The sequence below is a fragment of the Saccostrea cucullata genome, unplaced genomic scaffold, assembly GCF_032062105.1.
Source record: "Saccostrea cucullata isolate Sc308-1 unplaced genomic scaffold, CSIRO_AGI_Scuc_v1 ctg10, whole genome shotgun sequence".
In the NCBI taxonomy this organism is placed as follows: Eukaryota; Metazoa; Mollusca; class Bivalvia; order Ostreida; family Ostreidae; genus Saccostrea; species Saccostrea cuccullata.
The window spans coordinates 561,955-575,628 of record NW_026938566.1 but is presented as its reverse complement, the minus strand read 5'-3'; the positions used below and the strand labels follow the sequence as shown (position 1 = coordinate 575,628).

At 33.4% G+C, this 13,674-nt stretch overlaps 1 long non-coding RNA gene across 1 annotated transcript; it reads right to left on the bottom strand.

The window, feature by feature from the left end:
* Positions 1-13,178: 13,178 nt before the first annotated feature.
* Positions 13,179-13,602, bottom strand: LOC134250660 (uncharacterized). Its single transcript, XR_009988557.1, has 2 exons — positions 13,530-13,602; positions 13,179-13,415 (listed from the first exon to the last, which is right to left on the bottom strand). It is a non-coding gene; the product is annotated as an uncharacterized LOC134250660 (long non-coding RNA).
* Positions 13,603-13,674: the final 72 nt, after the last annotated feature.

Here is a 13,674-nt window from a genome sequence, read left to right as displayed (position 1 = left end):
CCGTCTGTCTGTCTGTCCGTCTGTCTGTAAACAATTTTTCAAAACGCTACTCCTCCTACAATTTTAGTCTGATTTCAATATAACTTGCCACACAAGTAGACTGCACTAAGATACATAAAATAGTGCATCGGTTTTTGATTTCATGAGCGGTGTGCAATGGTTACTAAAAATAGAATTTTCTGAGAAATTCCTTTAAAAGGCTACTCCTTCTACAGTTTTGGTCTGATTTCAATATAACTTGGCACACAAGTAGACTACACTAAGATACATGAAATAGTGCATTGGTTTTTGATTTCGATGAACGATGTTGCCATGGTTACTAAAAATAGAATTTTCTGAGAAATTCCTTTAAAACGCTACTCCTTCTACAGTTTTAGTCTCATTTCAATATAACTTGGCACACAAGTAGACTACACTAAGATACATAAAATAGTGCATCGGTTTTTGATTTCGATGAGAGGTGTTGCAATGGTTACTAAAAATAGAATTTTCTGAGAAATTCCTTTAAAACGCTACTCCTTCTACAGTTTTGGTCTGATTTCATTATCACTTGGCACACAAATAAACTACACTAATTTACATATAATAGTGCATCGGTTTTGATTTCAATGAACGGTGTTGCCATGGTTACTAAAAGTAGAATTTTCTGTGGAATTCCTTTAAAATGCTACTCCTTCTACAGTTTTGGTCTGATTTCAATATAACTTATCACACAAGTAGACTACACTAAGATACATAATTCTGTGCATCGGTTTTTATACGCCCGTCTTAAGACGGGACGTATTATGTTATAGGCTTCGTGTCCGTCTGTCTGTCTGTCTGTCTGTCTGTCCGTCTGTTAGCTTTTCTCGTGTCCGGCTCATAACTTGAATACTATAAGGCCTAGAGTTATCAAACTTTGTCAGCTGATACATCTTGGGTAGAAGGTGTGTCGCGCACAAAAAGTAGGTCGCTCTGACCTATAATTAAAAAGTTATAGCCAAATATGGAAAAATCCTGTCCGGTTCATAACTAGAAAACTATTAGACTTAGAATCATCAAACTTGGCCAGTTTATGCATCTTAGGTAGAAGGTGTGTCGCGACCTATTTCAAGGTCACTGTGACCTTTAATTTAAGTGGAATTTTTAAAAAAGAAATGTCTTTTTTTCTATTCATTTACACATTCAAAAAAATGTAAAACTATTGCACTAACCTTATTAGAAAAATGTTAAATTAAGAAAATACTTATTTTTTTAGCATATATACTTGACAGCAATCTATAACAAATGTAATGTATGTTAGAGAAATTCCACCACTCCCATGAGTCTAATTATCAAGCACTGGTCAAGAAGAATTTTGATAACAGAAAATTGCATGTCAAATTAGAGAGAGAAATTAATGAGTTTAGTGTGAGGAGTAGCTGTAAGAGCATCAGTGCTATCTATATCCCTTGAGTATTGGGCCAAATGGGTAAGCCTTTTGGATTAAAAATAGCTCTTCTTGGATAGCCAAAGTTTTAAAATGAATTTGATGAGAAGTAATTAAAACTAATTTGATATTGCATATTAAACTATTACATAATATTGTGAACTTAAAAATTAATTTTATGGGGGTAGGGGTTGAATCTGCATGTCCATGTGAATTGCATATTAACAATTGCATATTAACAATTAACTGTCTGACATTAAATCTAAAAAAAAAAAATCATTGATGTTTTATACGTTTTAAAAATGTTTTATGGTAGATAGTGCAGATCCAATAATCTTTTGGGAGTAATGAGTAGACAAGCATCCAGTTAAAGATTAATTAATGTGTTCAATGTAGGAAGGCTAGCTGCATGTCTCTTTCATTACTTCAGAGCATGCTCTTAATTGTCTCCTTCGGGAATTAGACAGAAGAACTGTTGGTCAGTTTATATTTGATGGCCAGCCTTTTATTTCCAAAATTAATTAGGTATAGATTAAGTTGTGAAGATTAATTTGATATTGTTTAACATGATAGGCATTTGGCAAGGTATAGAAATCTATGAATGATGCAATATTTGTTATAATTAATGCCTACACCACATGAGATGGATAAACAAATTTTTTAAGGTGTGTAAAAATCATTGAAATCTTAAAATCAAGGTTGACATGATTTTCCTGCACTTTTAACTGTTTAAGATACATTATAATTGTAATTTTTTGACGGGCGTATCATGCTGTGGCGTGGCACTTTATTTATAAGTACAAACCAGTAGAGCTATACTCAGTCTCGACAGAGACTTCTGGTTTATTATAAGAGTGAAATTCAATCAACAATGTAACAGATTTACCTACATGTATACTTTATTGTATTGCACAAGAATGCAATGTTATTAATCAAAGAATAACAAGCATTCTGAGAGTATTGCTTTAGCTATACTATTCCATCTGGTTCCCATTAAAAAGGCTGTAATTTATAGAAGTGGTACAAAATGTAATTTTGATCTGTAACTCATCAAGATACACTCGCATAGCAAAAATCAGCTCTATATCTGCAAGCATTTAGGAGAACAGTACAAAAATTGTTTCAAAATTAAATAGGCCATAAGTCACTCGAAAATCATTGAAGCGGAATGAAATATAAATATTATCTGTAACTTATAAAGACACTATTACGTACCAAAAATCAGCGCAATATCTTAAAGCATTTGGGGAAATGTGCAGAAAAAAGGGGACAGACAGACAGACTTAAAGGAAACCTCAAATCCCCTCCAGTTTCACCAGGAGTGCTTGCTGAGTGATTGTTTTTATTTGCATGCGCATCAGTACTGTTTATATGCGCAAAACATCCAGAAAAAATGAGTAATCCTAGTTGACATAAATGCGTGTGTGGAGGGGGGGGGGTATTTGCGAGAGAATGAATATTGCTTATCTAAATAAGAAGTTGACTACACTTTATTGCATTGCTCTACAGTACAAATTCCATGTGTTTCTCATTTTGTGTTTTGAAGATTAGTCAATTTACAAAACAGATTGCCTGGGTGGATTTTTTTATCCGGATTCATAAAAAGCTTAATTAACAATCCAGTACATATGTAAAAGGACTTTTCGACAAAGTAGGTATTGACAATTATATTTTATCAAACGACTAGTTTGGGTATGCACAAAAGATCCTGCTGAGAGAAAACCCCTCTTTGACTGATAATTTTTTTTATTACTTGCAAGAGATTTAATACTGCTTATAAATCTTAATAAGAATTCGATTATGACTGTTCTATTTCATACAAATCTTCGATAACAATCCAGTAATTATGTGGAAAGACTTTTCGACAAAGTTGCAAATTACGAAAGCCTATTAGGATCAATCTAGAGAGAAAAAAATTAAAAGGCGTTATAACGCCTTTCAAAAAGGCGTAATAACGCGAAAAAAGGCGTAATAACGCCTTTCGAAAAGGCGTTATTATGCCTTTCCATTCCAAAAGGCATTATTACGCCTTTCCATTCTAAAAGGTGTTATTACACCTTTCTAAAAAGGCGTTATTACGCCTTTTTAAAACGCGTTATTATGCCTTTCCAAAAGGCGTTATTACGCCTTTCTAAAAGGCGTTATTATGCCTTTCCAAAAGGCGTTATTACGCCTTTTATTTTCAATACATGACTAAACATATTTAGCCCAACTGATGAGGTGTGCAGAAATCTTACCTTTGGGAATACATGAATATCACAAGTAGATATAGGACTAATTTCTCAAAAAATAATTTAAATAGATAGCAAATAGTCTGCTTGCTTCTTTCCAAGAAGAGAGAAAAATATCTTCAAATGACATGAATTTTAATACATGGCAAGCAAAGCTCCAAGATACATTTCCCTACTAGTATATCGTATCTTCACAAGTAGAGTGTTGCCTTCTCTTAATATGAATGCAACGAGTTGTCAGTGAGATGTGCATGAATATAGAGAATTGCTTAAATAAAGATTGTTTTAATTAAATCTTTCATATATTTATTAACATAAAAATAACGCCTTTCCATTTTCCTTTTCAAGTAGGCCAGTAGTACGAGTGCAAATGGGGTAACCCATCCCCCACCACACATACACACTTTTTGGGGAAAAGTCTTGCTACAGTATAAATATTATAATTAACTGTTGGTTGCTTGGTTCCTGATCATTTTGTTGCAGTGTGTACAACTGTGGCAAATTATTGCATTTAAACAAAGTTTTACCGAGAAGTCACCCAGGAGTTTGGCCAGTAGAGTGGGGGGTGGTGGTGGTTGGGAGGGGGAGGCTTTAGAAGCACAGGCCTGTTAGATGCAAAATAATAGTTATTAAAAAAGCGTAATAACCCTTTTGGAAAGGCATAATAACGCCGTTTAGAATAGCATTAAAACGATTTTTAGAAAGGCGTTAAAACGCCTTTTAAAAAGGTGTAATAATGCCTTTTTATACGCCCGTCTTAAGACGGGACGTATTATGTTATAGGCTTCGTGTCCGTCCGTCTGTCTAGCTGTCTGTCTGTCCGTCTGTCTGTTAGCTTTTTCGTTTCCGGCTCATAACTTTAATACTACTAGGCCTAGGATTATCAAACTTTGTCATCTGATGCATCTTGGGTAGAAGGTGTGTCGCGCACAAAAAGTAGGTCGCTCTGACCTTTAATTAAAAAGTTATAGCCAAATATGGAAAAATCCTGTCCGGTTCATAACTAGAAAACTATTAGACTTAGAATCATCAAACTTGGCCAGTTAAGCATCTTAGGTAGAAGGTGTGTCGCGACCTATTTCAAGGTCACTGTGACCTTTAATTTAAGTGAATTTTTTTTTTAAAAATGTGTCTTTTTACTATTCATTTACACATCCCAAATAATGTAAGAGTATTGCACTGTTCTTATTAAAAAAGTGTTAAATCAAGAAAATTCTGATTTTTTTAAGCATATACTTGACAGCAATCTAAAACAAATATAATGTATGTTAGAGAAATCCCATGTCTCCCATGAGTGTAATTATCAAGCACTGGTCAAGAAGAATTTTGATAACAGAAAATTGCATGTCAAATTAGAAAGAAATTAATGGGTTTTGAGTGCGAGGAGCTAACTGACAGAGCATTGGTGTTATCTATATCCCTTGAGAATTGGGCAAATGGGTAAGCCTGTTTGATTAAAAATAGCTCTTGTTGACTATCTTTGTTTTGAAATGAATTTGATGAAAAGTAATTAAAACTAATTTGATATTGCATAATAGACTAATCTGATATGTAATTTTATTAATTTAAAAGCTAATTTTATGGGGTGGGGTTGAATCAGCATGTCCATATGTATATCATATTAAAACCTGTCGGACATTAAATCTCAACCAAAAAAAAAAATCTTTGAGTATTTTATATGTTTTTAAAAAAAATTTATAGTAGATAGTGCAGACCCATTCATCTCTTGGTAGTAATGAGTAGACAAGCATCCAGTTAAAGATTAATTAATGAGTTTAATGTAGGAAGGCTAGCTGTCTCAGTCGCTCTGATTAAGCAGCCCTTTGGGGATTAGACAGAGGAACTGTTGGTCAGTTTATAACATATGTCATTTGATGGCCAGCCTTTTCTTTTCAAAATTAATTTGGTATAGATTAAGTTGTTAAGACTAATTTGATGATGGGCATTTGACAAGGTCTAACACAACCAGCACAGAAATCTATCAGTGATGTAATATTTATTATAATTGATGCCTACATCACAGGGGATGGATAAATATTTTAAGGAATGGAAAAATCATCGAAATCTTAGAATCAAGGTTGATGTGATTTTCTTGCACCTAAACTGTTCAAGAAAATTGTATTTTTTTGACGGGCGTATCATGCTGTGGCACGGCACTTTATTAAAAGCCGTAATAACGTCTTTTGGAAAGGCGTAATAACGCCTTTTGGAAAGGCGTTATAACGCCTTTTGGAAAGGTGTAATAATGCCTTTTTGAATGGAAAGGCGTAATAACGCCTTTTAGAAAGGCGTAATAACGCCTTTTTAAAAAAATTTTATCTTTAGAGTGATCCTAATAGGTTTTCGTAGCGAATGGATCATTATATTTCATCGAACAACTAGTTTGGGTATGCGCAAAACTTCCAGAAGAAATTAGTAATCGTATTTGACTGATAAAATGTGCATGTGTGTGGGGGTGGCAGTGACACATGTATATGCGAGAGAATGAATATTGCTTATCTAAAGAAGAATTTGACTACACTTTATTGCACTGCACAACAGTGCAAATTCCGTATGTTTCTCCTTTTGTGTTTTAAAGATTTAATAGTTACTTTTTAAAACAGATTGGGTGGAATTTTTTTTAATCCTGATTGGGTTTTTTTTTTCATAAAAATCTCAGTTAAAAATCCAGTAATTATGTGGAAGGGCTTTTAGACAAAGTAGGTATTGATAATTATATTTTATTGAACGACTATTGTCCTGCAGAAATGAAACCCCTCTTTGACTGATAATTTTTTTTATTTGGAAGAGAATTAATATTGCTTATAAATCTTAATAAGAATTCGATTAATATGCTTTATTGCACTGCACTACAGTGCAAAATCCACATGTTTCTCATTTTGTGTTTTGAGGAAAAGTTTTTCAAAACGGATTGGGTGGATTTTTTTTAATCCTGATTGTTCTCTTTCATATGAATCTCAATTAACATTCTAGTATGTTGAAGGACTTTTCATAATAACAACTCAGTAATTATGTCAAAGGACATTTTGACAAAGTTACGTATTGATCATTTCCTGTCAAACGATTAGTTTGGGTATGCGCAAATTTTATTGATAAAATGAACACTCCTTTTTGATTGAAGATTGTTATTTTATTTGCATGCGAATTAATACTGCTCCCCTTATAGAGTAAGCTCCATTCTATTGCATTGCACTACAATGCGATGTCAAATCAAGATAAATAAAATTCAAATTTTGTTTTACATGGGCTTTTTTTAATTGAAAATAAAGATGAGACTAACACTTTTGTTCAACATTTATTTCTCTGCTTAAAAAGTTTGGAAAAACAGACTGGATGCTTTTAGATTGCACTGCAATACATCGCATTGTTATAATGCTTAATGCACCGTCTTATTATGCCTAGGTCACATTTAAGGTCAGACGACACGTTCCTCAAATATATGTTTTGTCTCTTGGTATTATATAAAAAAAATTATTCATATTTGTCATTCTCTTCTGATATCTGCATTGTTTTCAAAATGTTTTTAAATATAAGTAAACCAAAAATTGTGATAAAGGTCATTCAGAAGATTACACATAAGGATGTATAAGAAATATGACCCTGTGGTATCTTGTCCAGATGCCTGGTAAGGTACCCTAATTTTTTGTGAGGAAACTTCTTTTAGTACCTATACTTCATTGACAAATTCTTAGGAAAAATTATATATTTTTGAGGAACGTGTCGTCTGACCTTAAGCCGATGGTCGGGCGACTAAATTTTTCTCGTCTTGTCGGCTGAAAGAACATGATCGGCCGATACAGTATCGGGCGACACGGAGCAGTCACATTAATTGCTAGGGACACCGATGACTTGGACAAATAACACAAAAAATCATTTTTCTTTAGAATTCGGGAATATTTTTTCATAGATCTATATTCAGATAGGTAACGTGAGTAATGTTTGCAAGGCAAAGTTGAAAATGTGTGCAATATTTTGAATGGAATTGCATAAAAATGACAAATGGTGCATATCTAAGCAGCAAATAATACTTTAGATTTCTTTATATCTTACGGATTAATTATTCATGTTATTTCCGTTCAAAAACATTATATCAATCCATGCATCAAAATTTTGTTTGTGTTATGTATCCTTACTAGGTTAAATATTCACAAGTCGGCCAATCGTCGTCCGATCATCGAGCTCTGAGCTACAGTTTGATTTTAAGCGTCGGCCGAAATTTTAAACACCCTTATTGTCCAACGACGGACAACCGACTTTATAAACTGAACGCCGATGGTCAGACGATGATCGAAGGTTGGTCGACGGATAACTTCAATTGAAGGAATCGGCCACCGACGCATAAAAAATTATAACTTGGACCGATGGACACAAAATTGGTCGGCCGACAAAAAAAGAGGTCAAAATCGGCCAAGACAACGGCCGATGAAATGACGACTGTCACCCGAAGAATCCCATTTTTGCTTCAAAACCCGTCGGCCGTTGGTCGTTTTTGGAAATGTGACTGGGGTTTTACGGGTTAAAGATACCTGTTCTATTTTTATTATTAAGATAAACAACGAAATAAATACGAGCTTTCCTGTCTGTCTGACGAGTGAACATTTTGAGACTCAATCAATCAAACAAAGCGCCCACAGTAGAACAATCAAAAATGCGCTTTTCAGTACTGCAAAGCCAGTAAGCACTACTTGATTAGTGAGAGAAACTCACAATAAGATCAAACTTGAATTGCGACATTACCGCTATTGATTCATACTTCGACTCACTCTCTTCAGTCTTTTATAGTTGAGAAGCTTGCTATCCGTGAGCTTTGTCTCAACATTTGCATAATAGAAAGCAAATAGCAAAGATCGCCTTGTCTACGTTGTTCAAAGGGACATCATTTGAATTATGGAACTTTGCAAGAAACTTGCATTATGCAAATTTTGCAATCTACAATCAGCCCCAAGGGAAAATTGCATATATAGGATGTCTTTGGAGGGTGGATGGTCGGGAAGATTTAAAATATACTGAGTAGTAAAATAATTGTGCTTGTTGAACAATAGACGCAAAACTGCACCCTTCTGCACTCTGCACTGCAATACAATGCAACACATTGTACATGTAGTACCTGGCAAATAAGCATATCAAAATAAACTTAGTCAAAATTTTGTGATTGAATTAGATTTTTCTTTTCTACATATGAAATATTTTGATTCACATTCTCTCAATATATGACTGATCTATTTCATACAAATCGCAGATAACAATCCAGTAATTATGTCGAAAGACTTTTAGACAAAGTTGCGTATTGATCATTATTATATTTTATCGAAAAACTAGTTTGGATATGCGCAAAACATCCAGAAGAAATGAGTAATCCCATTTCAATGATAAATATGTGTTTGGGGGGGGGGGGGGATTTGTGAGAGAATGAATATGGCTTACCTGAATAAGAAGTTGACTACACTTTATTGCTGCGCACTACAGTGCAAACTCCATATGTTTCCCATTGTGTGTTTTGAAGATTAGTGAATTTTTAAACAGATTGGGTGGATTTTTTTCCATCCTGATTCATAAAAATCTCAATGAACAATCCAGTAATTATGTCAAAGGACTTTTCGACAAAGTACATGTACGTATTGACAATTATATATATTATTTTATCATGCAAACTACTAGTTTGGGTATGTGCAAAAAGATCCTGCAGAGAGAATACCCCTCTTTGACTGATATTTTTTTATTTGCAAGAGAATAAATATTACTTATAAATCTTAATGATAAGAATTCGATTATGCTTTATTGCACTGCACTACAGTGCAAAATCCACATGTTTCTCATTTTGTGTTTTGAGGAAAAGTTTTTCAAAACAGATTGGGTGGATTTTTTTTATCCTGATTGTTCTCTTTCATATGAATCTCAATTAACATTCTAGTATGTTGAAGGACTTTTCATATGAATCTCAATTAACAACTCAGTAATTATGTCAAAGGACATTTTGACAAAGTTACGTATTGATCATTTTCTATCAAACGATTAGTTTGGGTATGCGCAAATTTTATTGAAGAAATGAACACTCCTTTTTGATTGAAGATTGTTATTTTATTTGCATGCGAATTAATACTGCTTCCCTTATAGAGTAAGCTCCATTTTATTGCATTGCACTACAATGCAATGTCAATTAAAGATAAATAAAATTCAAATTTTGTTTTACATGGGCTTTTTTTTAATTGAAAATAAAGATGAGACTAACACTTTTGTTCAACATTTATTTCTCTGCTTAAAAAGTTTGGAAAAACAGACTGGATGCTTTTAGATAAAGATATAAATATTGCACTGCAATGCATCGCATTGTCATAATGCTTGATGCACCGTCTTATTACGGGTTAAAGATACCTGTTCTATTTTTATTATTAAGATAAACAACGAAATAAATACGAGCTTTCCTGTCTGTCTGACGAGTGAACATTTTGAGACTCAATCAATCAAAGAAAGCGCCCACAGAAGAACAATTAAAAATGCGCTTTACAGCACTGCTAAGCCAGTAAGCACTACTTGATTAGTGAGAGAAACTCACACTAAGATCAAACTTTAATTGCGACATTACCGCTATTGATTCAAACGTTGACTCACTCTCTTCAGTCTTTTATAGTTGACAAGCTTGCTATCCGTGAGCTTTGTCTCAACATTTGCATAATAGAAAGCAGACAGCAAAGATCGCTTTGTCTACGTTGTTCAAAGGGACATCATTTGAATTATGGAACTTTGTAAGAAACTTGCATTATGCAAATTTCGCAATCTACAATCAGCCCCAAGGGAAAATTGTATATATAGGATGTCTTTGGAGGGTGGATGGTGGGGAAGATTTGGAATATATTAAGTAGTAAAATAATGTGTTGAACAATAGAAGAATAACTGGACCCTTCTGCACTCTGCACTGCTATACAATGCAACACATTGTAGTGCCTGGCAAATAAGCCAATCAAAATAAACTTAGTCAAAATTTTGTAATTGAATTAGATTTTTCTTTTTTATACATGAAATATTTGGATTCACATTCTCTCAATATATGACTGATCTATTTCATACAAATCGCAGATAACAACCCAGTAATTATGTCGAAAGAATTTTAGACAAAGTTGCGTATTGATCATTATTATATTTTATCGAAAAACTAGTTTGGATATGCGCAAAACATCCAGAAGAAATGAGTAATCCCATTTGACTGATAAATATGTGTTTGTGTGTGTGTGGGGGGGGGGATTTGCGAGAGAATGAATATGGCTTATCTAAATAAGAAGTTGACTACACTTTACTGTACTGCACTACAGTGCAAACTCCATATGTTTCCCATTTTGTGTTTTGAAGATTAGTTAATTTTTAAACAGATTGGGTGGATTTTTTTTTTCATCCTGATTCATAAAAATCTCAATTAACAATCAAGTAATTATGTCAAAGGACTTTTCGACAAAGTACGTATTGACAATTATATATATTTTATCATGCAAACTACTAGTTTGGGTATGTGCAAAAAGATCCTGCAGAGAGAAAACCCCTCTTTGACTGATATTTTTTTATTTGCAAGAGAATTAATATTACTTATCAATCTTAATAAGAATTCGATTATGCTTTATTGCACTGCACTACAGTGCAAAATCCACATGTTTCTCATTTTGTGTTTTGAGGAAAAGTTTTTCAAAACAGATTGGTTGGATTTTTTTATCCCGATTGTTCTCTTTCATATGAATCTCAATTAACATTCTAGTATGTTGAAGGACTTTTCATATGAATCTCAAATAACAACTAAGTAATTATGTCAAAGGACATTTTGACAAAGTTACGTATTGATCATTTTCTATCAAACGATTAGTTTGGGTATGCGCAAATTTTATTGAAGAAATGAACACTCCTTTTTGATTGAAGATTGTTATTTTATCTTATAGAGTAAGCCTTATTTTATTGCATTGCATTACAATGCAATGTCAATTAAGATAAATAAAATTCAAATTTTGTTTTACATGCGCTTTTTTAAATTGAAAATAAAGATGAGAATAACACTTTTGTTCAACACATTTCTCTGCTTTAAAAGTTTGGAAAACAGACTGGATGCTTTTAGATAAAGATATAAATATTGCACTGCAATGCATCGCATTGTTATAATGCTTGACGCACCGTCGTATTACGGGTTAAAGATACCTGTTCTATTTTTATTATCAAGATAAACAAGGAAATAAATACGAGCTTTCCCGTCTGTCTGACGAGTGAACATTTTGAGACTCAATCAATCAAAGAAAGCGCCCACAGAAGAACAATCAAAAATGCGCTTCTCAGTACTGCTAAGCCAGTAAGCATTACTTCATTAGTGAGAGAAACTCACAATAAGATCAAATTTGAATTGCGACATTACCGCTATTGATTGAAATGTTAACTCACCCTCTTCAGTCTTTTATAGTTGACAAGCTTGCTATCCGTGAGCTTTGTCTCAACATTTGCATAACAGAAAGCAGACAGCAAAGATCGCTTTGTTTACGTTGTTCAAAGGGACATCATTTGAATTATGGAACTTTGTAAGAAACCTGCATTATGCAAATTTTGCAATCTACAATCAGCCCCAACGGAAAATTGTATATATAGGATGTCTTTGGAGGGTGGATGGTGGGGAAGATTTGGAATACATTGAGTAGTAAAATAATTGTGCTTGTTGAACAATAGAAGAATGACTGCACCCTTCTGCGCTCTGCACTGCAATACAATGCAACACATTGTAGTGCCTGGCAAATAAGCCAATCAAAATAAACTTAGTCAATATTTTGTAATTGAATTTTGTAATTGTAATTTTAATTGTAATTTTGTAATTAAAAATTTTCCTTTTTTTTTTTTAAATTTTTTTTTAAATATTCTTAGGTCCTTTTTTTTTGGGGGGGGGGGGTTTAAAACCAGACACAATGAACAATTTTTATTCACTTCTAGGGTCTTTTTGACAAAGTTACACATTGATAATTTTTTTTATCGAATGACTAGTTTGGTCATGTGCAAAACATCCTGAAGAGATGAGCACTCCTATTTCACTGATAAATGTGGGATTTTTATATCCCCGCTTGAAAAGCGGGAGGGTATATAGTAATCGGTATGCCCGTCCGTCCGTCTGTCTTTTACGCTTTGGAATACCCATCTCTTATCCACAACTCGTCTTATACCACTGAATGAAATTTGATGAGACTTCTACAGAATCTTTATTGCTTAATGCCATTTCGCACCTCCATTTTACTTTCTGATCCGACACATATTTTGGGTTTCTTACAGCAAAACATGGACACTGCCATTATATTCATTTAGTGGGCTCATTGTTCACAGTACATGTACCTCTAATTTTTATTTGCGAGAGAATTTATTTTTCTTATCTTTAGAAGAATTTGACTATTGCTTTATTGCACAGCACTACAGTGCAAAATCCACGTTTTGCGTCTAGAAGAAAAGATTTCAAAAGAGAGTGGGTGGAATGTTTTTAATCCCGATTGTTCTTTTTCATATGAACACTGTTTAACACAACACAAACACACAAAAACAGATAAATATAAGATTTTATTTAGAAACATTAACATCTTTCTTTTCTAGGTATGATAATTATAATAAGTGAATTGTTCCAATCATAATTTATGCCTTTTCACCAATGGAATGCTTTCTTCACACATTTTTTAATTATAGACAACATATTTGTAAAATTCTTTCACAAATTAAAGACGGCTAAACAAATGTCGCAGCCTGGTAAATAACCCACGCTTCTCTTTTTTCTCTTTCTTCTGTAGAAATAAATTATATAGAATCAAACGTTTGAAAGAACACAATATCATTGTTAAAATGCCAGAATAAAACAAGAGGAAATGAATAGAAATAAATGTAGGATGGATGTTTACCTGTTGTTTGTTTGCTTTAATGCAACATAGGAATCTTCGCCAGCCTTTCAGTTTTGGCATTGGATCGTCCTCCTGATGAAAGTGACAAAAATTTAGACTATTTCAGATTATGTTTTTTTCATCTATTTTTATGCAGCATTCGCCT